This window comes from Camelus bactrianus, chromosome 6, assembly GCF_048773025.1.
Source record: "Camelus bactrianus isolate YW-2024 breed Bactrian camel chromosome 6, ASM4877302v1, whole genome shotgun sequence".
Lineage (NCBI taxonomy): Eukaryota > Metazoa > Chordata > Mammalia > Artiodactyla > Camelidae > Camelus > Camelus bactrianus.
This window is the reverse complement of record NC_133544.1, coordinates 79,440,359-79,446,358: the sequence shown is the minus strand read 5'-3', so window position 1 is coordinate 79,446,358 and position 6,000 is coordinate 79,440,359. Positions and strand designations below refer to the sequence as shown.

Here is a 6,000-nt window from a genome sequence, read left to right as displayed (position 1 = left end):
ATCTGGGTCCCCATTCAGGAAATAGAATGAAATGTCTTCCTTTTTGCGTTCTCTGATCTCCTCTTTGCTCTTTTTGTAAGTTAGTTGAGTAATAACTAAAGCTCAACTTCAAGTTTTTTTTCAAGGGTGGAAAGTTCCACATAGGAAGTGGCACCATCAGCAGTGGGTCAGCCGTTGATGTTGGCCAGTGTAAGGAAACCTACTTCCTTACACAAAAGGTTAACCAACCAACAGGAAGTAATTGGTGGGGAGGTTTGGGGAGGAGGAGTTGAGTTACATTCTCCTGGTGAACTTCAGCTCAACACACTATGGAAAGTCCCAGGCTGTAAATTAAACTACAAGAGGTCAGAAAACTTTTTTTTTTTTTTTTTTTTGGATATTAAAGACCATGAGAGTATGTGTGATTTCAATGTTTGGTGAACCTGTTTCTGAATGGGAAATTCAGTAGGTTTCAGTCACTGGAAAGAAAAGGGCATGGTGGGGCAGGAACAGTTTTAGTGTACCTCTGTCGCCTGCTGAAACTTGTCAGGAGCAGTGGTTTTCAAACAGTTCCCTGGGATGTAGGAAGAAAATACGAAAACTCGTATTTTCCTTATTAATCTCATTCTTTAAAATTGTCTTTTTCTTTGCTGTTTTACAGTGTATTGAAAGGAAATGCTAAAGAGAAGAGAAGACAGGGGGTTGTATCAGGAAGGTAAAAACTGGAGATGTAAAGGAGCTCAGAACTCAGAGGTCTTCTATTCTGATAAAGGAAATGTGGTAGCCATTTGGGAGGATTCTGGGGAGGAAGGAGGGACATTGACCTTTGCTGGACAATGACTATGTGACAGGTGCTGGCTTATGTGTTATTTATTCCTGTTCTGTCACTGCATATGCCATTTACACGTGCACTCATTCTTTTCTTCATTTATTATCCATTTAGTGACTCTCTCATTTGCTCTTCACAAAGAGCTTAAGCAGGTTTTAGTTTTCCTTGTTTTACAACAAGGAAGCTAACATTTAAGGCAGTTAGGGATTTGCACAACACAGCAATCCCCATGTCTTACTGTGTGGGCTTACGGCATGGACTGCAGGGCTTCTCTCGAAGAGATGCTGCTTTGATAGGTTCGAGGTGCTTCTAGTCTGCTCACAGCAAGTGGGTTGTTTGTATAATCAGGGAATACTTTGTTCTGATTTTCTTTCCTTTTTTGTTGTGTATGTCTAAAATGTAATTTTAGGCCAGAGATACTTCTCTGTCTTTGAGGTTCACACCAAGTCCTGCTTTGACATTTCAGGCAGCTGAATCTTCCTTTCTAGGCATTAAAGAAGTAAGCAAGCCAACCAACAAAAACGCCTAAAAACTCTTTTAATGCCAAAATTCCAGGGAGTCGATTGACTCTTAGTTAGCCCATTTCCTTGGGATGAGATTTTAATTGACACACAGTGACGGAATCTGCTGTTAGGTGGTTCCTTTCTCAGTAGCAGAACCTGTTCTTTCCTTCCTCGTAGAATCCTCTCATTTAATTTATCATATGATGGGGAGGAAGAATCATCACTTACTCCTCAGACTGTATGCTGCTAGTGGTGGTGACTGTAGATATCAAGATGCTCCCTGTCAACAGAAACACTATCTCCTAAGAGCTGCATTTTCATTGGTTGGCATGCAAGCTGACTGTGAAAGATTTAAGCAGTACTAAAGGGTAAGAACCAATGAATCATTTCCCCCAGTGCCCACCAGCCCTCCACCCCCATACCACTCTTTGGAGGCAATTGTTAATTATTTCTTCTTGCTTAGCCTTCCTGTTATTCATTCAGTCAACAAATACTTATTGAATGCCTATTATGGACACTGGGGATACAACAGTGAACAAAAGTCCCTGTTCTCAAGGATTTTAGTGGGAGGAGACAGTAAACATCAAACACATTTGAAATGTTTTTACCAAATGGGATTACCCTATACATACTGCTTTGCAACTTGCTCTTTTCACTTGACAGTACGTCTTGGACATCTTTCCATGTCCTACCTTTCTCAGTGATAATAACTAATATTTACTGAGCATCTACCATGCTCCAGGCACTGTCTCAGCAATCCTCTATAAGTGCTCTAATTATCACCTTTTTACAGATGAGGAACTGAGGCCCAGAGGGGTTTGGGAACTTTCAGTTACCTGGCCAGTCACTGGTGGAACCAGATCCGAACCCAGGTGATCTAATCCTTCACTGCTGCTCTACCCCCACCTGATGGCTGCCTAGTACTCCTTTGTATGATGTGCCTTTACATACTTAGCCAGTCGCCTGTATTTAAGTCATTTTTAGTTTGATGCTATCAGAGTGCAATAATAAATATTTTTACAGATATGTTTGCACATATTTGTGATCAATTATAAGGTGAATTCCTAAGAGATGGAAGCATATACATTTCTATATTTGAGAGGCATTAGTTTCCCTTTAAAAATATTTTATCAATTTCTGTTCTAACAATGTCAGAGAAGGTGCAGATTTCCTTAAATGTTCTTCAGCAAAGGGAATTACCAGACTTAGAATAGTGTTAGTATAGTAGATTAAGTATAGCCTCTCTACCACTTTTTAAATTTTTAAAAAATTTAAACTTTTTTCATTATAAATATTAAAAAAAAAAGATTGCTTTCTCATTTAGGCTGTTCTTGGTTTTTTTTTAAATCATACAAGGAAGAGGGCCATCACTCTTGTTTCAAGAAATCCACCCTTTCTTGTGACTTGGGAGCCCTGGCAGGGAAAGGCCCTCCTTTTTCTCTGATCCAGCTGTCTGTGGAAACCTGAGGGCTCAGTACCATGGTGTTTTAGGATAGTGGAGATGACAATGCACAGAGAATTAGCTTGCTCTGGTTAGAAAGACATGACTAAAACATACTTGGTTTCAGTATTTCATTGCAGATCTGATGCAACATCTGGAAAATCCATAAATGGCTTTAGATGTATTTAAAAGGAGCCATAATCCTTTCTTTTAAAAATAGGCATAAACCAAAATATTTTGTTCTCATCTAATCCGATCTTAAAACCCAGAAGCCTCTCAAAGTCTAAACTATGAAGTTTAAATCCACTTCCTGTGTGCATTTGTTCTTCAGCATCCTTAGGGTTAATTATTTGCTTCCTCTGAGTTGAAGTTAAGGATGTTGGGAAAGAAGAAGTGTCATGGCTCTGCCTATTACATGTTGCTTGAGTGTGCTTAGCTTTCGTCCGTCAGAGTTGAACTCTCCGTGTAATGATAAAAAAAAAAAATTGACATTACTAATTCCTTCATCTCTGGGAAAAACAGATGGGAACTCCAAAGATGTTTACTTATCTCCCTCAGTGGAAGGCTGATAAAAGTTTGGTAAGAGAAAGCGGTAGCTGATGACCCCTTGCGTTGTCCGCTTCCATCCTTCTGAACTCTTGGTTCCCACAGAAGAAGCCATCCTGCCAAAGCCAGCCTCTAGGGAGCTTCCTTTTATTTCCCTAAGATTAACCAGTTCCGCCCTGGTTGCAACAGCAGGCAACTATGGAAGGAGAGACTCTTCTGGGCTCTTAGTATTTTTCCGAGGACCGTTTTCCCCTCCTAATTCCTCACTGGTAGTGAAGCTGCTTGCCTGCAACGCCTTCCTCTTTTCTGATGAGATGCTGATTCTGATCTGCCATCTAGCAGCTTCCGGTAGTGGTAAGTGGTCAAGTGTTTTTCCTGGAGTTGATCGCAGGTTTTGAAGAATGTCCCCTGAGACCTAGTTTGTTTTCTATGTAATTACTAGAGCTTTCAGAATAGCCGTGGTTTTCTCATTGTTCTCATTGATATGGTCATGGAATGGGTACCTGTCTGATCTTGCTGCACTGCTGGGAAATCTCCCTTTTAGAGGAGAGAGTTAGGTCCGGGCTGAGGTGAGTCTGGGAAGCATTCACAGGTTGGTGGGACCAAGAGGAGAGTTAGTGCTGGGCTGTTTGGGGCTTTCTGTTTCTCTTTTCCAGGTTGCTGTTTTGTTTTGCTGTTTTTGTCTTCTGTGTGGTTGAAGTTCAGCAAGAAGTCTTTATTATTTTCCTCTTATTAAAAAATAATTTGGGGAAAGTTAATTGGACTTGGGAAATAGGAGTTTTTTTTCCTTTGAAGTTCAAATTTTTATTGTTAGCATCGCCTATTACATGGCCAGTGGGAGTGGCGTCAGTGTCCATTTCTTGGTTTGTAGGTACTTGTCATTTCCTTTGATAACAGTATGTTTTAGTTTTTTCCAGGGGGTTTGTATCTGCTGCACCTATTCGAGATATTACTTGTTTTATGATCAATTCATGCTTTGGACATGAACAGTTTGTCACTAAACTCTCCTTCTGAGGCTTGGGGGTATGTTTTTAGTGCTGAGATTTTCTGAACAGAAAAATGGATTCTTGTAGCTGTTTTGTTGATAAACATGAGAGTCTCAGGTCCCTGGTTAACAATGAGCTGTTTTGAAGAAAAAGCAAACTAGTGAGAGTCACTAATTGGAGGCTGAAGGCTGATTAGAAAGGAAATGAGGAAATACAGTGTTGTGTGTGGGGATACCAACACCTGTGTCCAGGAACTGTCACCTTTGCTCTGGTGGTGTTCCCTGCTAGCCTTTACTGCAGAATGTGAATTCAGAGACAGTTTTGTATCCACATTTGTTTATCTTGTGTTTTTATATTGTTTCATCATGCATGCATCTTTAAAAATGAGGGACCAAGTGATTTTTTTTTGTGCCCCTGGAGGATTTTTTTTGTGCTCGGGAGGATTTTATTTTGTTCTTACATGGTAAATTGGACATTTTCACTTAGTAGGAAAAAAGACTTAACCTATTGTTCCAAAGTAAAACAGAAATTGTAGCTCTTCTTGAAATTAAACTTCTTAATGTATGCGTTCTAGGTACTTGCATGGCACATACAAGAACCATATGCTAGTATTTGTTTTCAGAATTTCTCATGAAGTGATGTCAAAGAAAATGGGAACCTCCAAATGTTCCACAATTGTAGCACATGCCAACAGTGTTACTTGACTTCTTAGCAATAGTAAATATTTTCTAAATATTAACAAATAAAAGTCTGATTAAACATTAAATATAAATATTTAATATTGATCATTGTATTTTTGGGAACACATTCCTTCCTTGATTTAAGCCTGCCTTTTTTTCCTCTCTCCTCTTCTTCATTCAGTGCCAGTTTGTTGAGCACCTTGCCTACCCCATGCCAGGCTCTGTGCTAGACACCCAGAGAAAGGGCATGCAGTGGGAAGGCCACAGCACTTATTTTCAATACATCTTTCTCTGGCCTTTCTTTTGAGGTTGAGTGTTCCCTCGGACTCTCTGTCCTTGTCCTCTCACTGACTCATGCTCACCCGCTGTCTTCTCACTTCTCTGTATTCTCTGTATTCTTGTTCTTCCTGAGTGAGATCATTCATTCCCCACGACTTCAGTGCTTCCTTATATGTTCATGATTCCATGTCTACAAATCTGTCTTTTCTCTTTCATGCTGAGGATATTCTCAGTGATCAAGAGGCATTTCAAGTTAAAAGTGTTCAAACTGAATTCATTATTCTCCCAACCCAGTTCCTGCTCCTGCTCCTTCTCCTCCTTCTCCCTTCGGTGCTGTATTTATCATTTTAGTTAATGGCACCTGTGTCCTCTCATTGTCCTGAGCCAAAAACCTGGAAGTTATCCCAGATTCCTCCTTGTTTGGCACTCCAGCATGTGGACCATCTGTAAACTTTGTCAATTCCAACCACAGAAATGTTTCTAGAATCCAGCTGCACTTCCCTGTTGTCATTGCTCCCACTCTTTCCATGCCAGTCCTTGCTGTGAGAGTAAAGCCATCCTAAAAACTCTGATAGCATGCACCTGCATGGAGAGACTCAAGGGAGCAGTGACAATGGACAAGGGGGCCTGGATTCCAATCACACCATTCTTTCTGCAGGGAGACCTCTTGTGCCTCCCCATTACCTGAAGACCACCCACAGGATCCTGACCATAGCAATGCTCTGAGTCACCTCATCTATCAAATGGGGATAATGGC

General features: G+C 40.6%; 1 protein-coding gene across 6 annotated transcripts in view; it reads left to right on the top strand.

Moving 5' to 3' along the window:
- The first annotated feature begins 313 nt into the window (after positions 1-313).
- The window catches only part of ATP8B4 (ATPase phospholipid transporting 8B4 (putative)), a 211,004-nt gene continuing 205,317 nt past the window's right edge, over positions 314-6,000 (top strand). For 2 of the 6 annotated variants that reach the window (XM_074366093.1, XM_045524253.2), the window contains exon 1: positions 3,359-3,652. The gene's annotated coding sequence lies outside the window, so the exon portion shown is untranslated. Of the gene's footprint in view, positions 345-640; positions 695-3,145; positions 3,332-3,358; positions 3,653-3,704; positions 3,868-6,000 lie in introns of those variants that run through there. The other 4 variants (XM_074366094.1, XM_074366089.1, XM_074366090.1 and 1 more) reach the window with 3 other exon arrangements.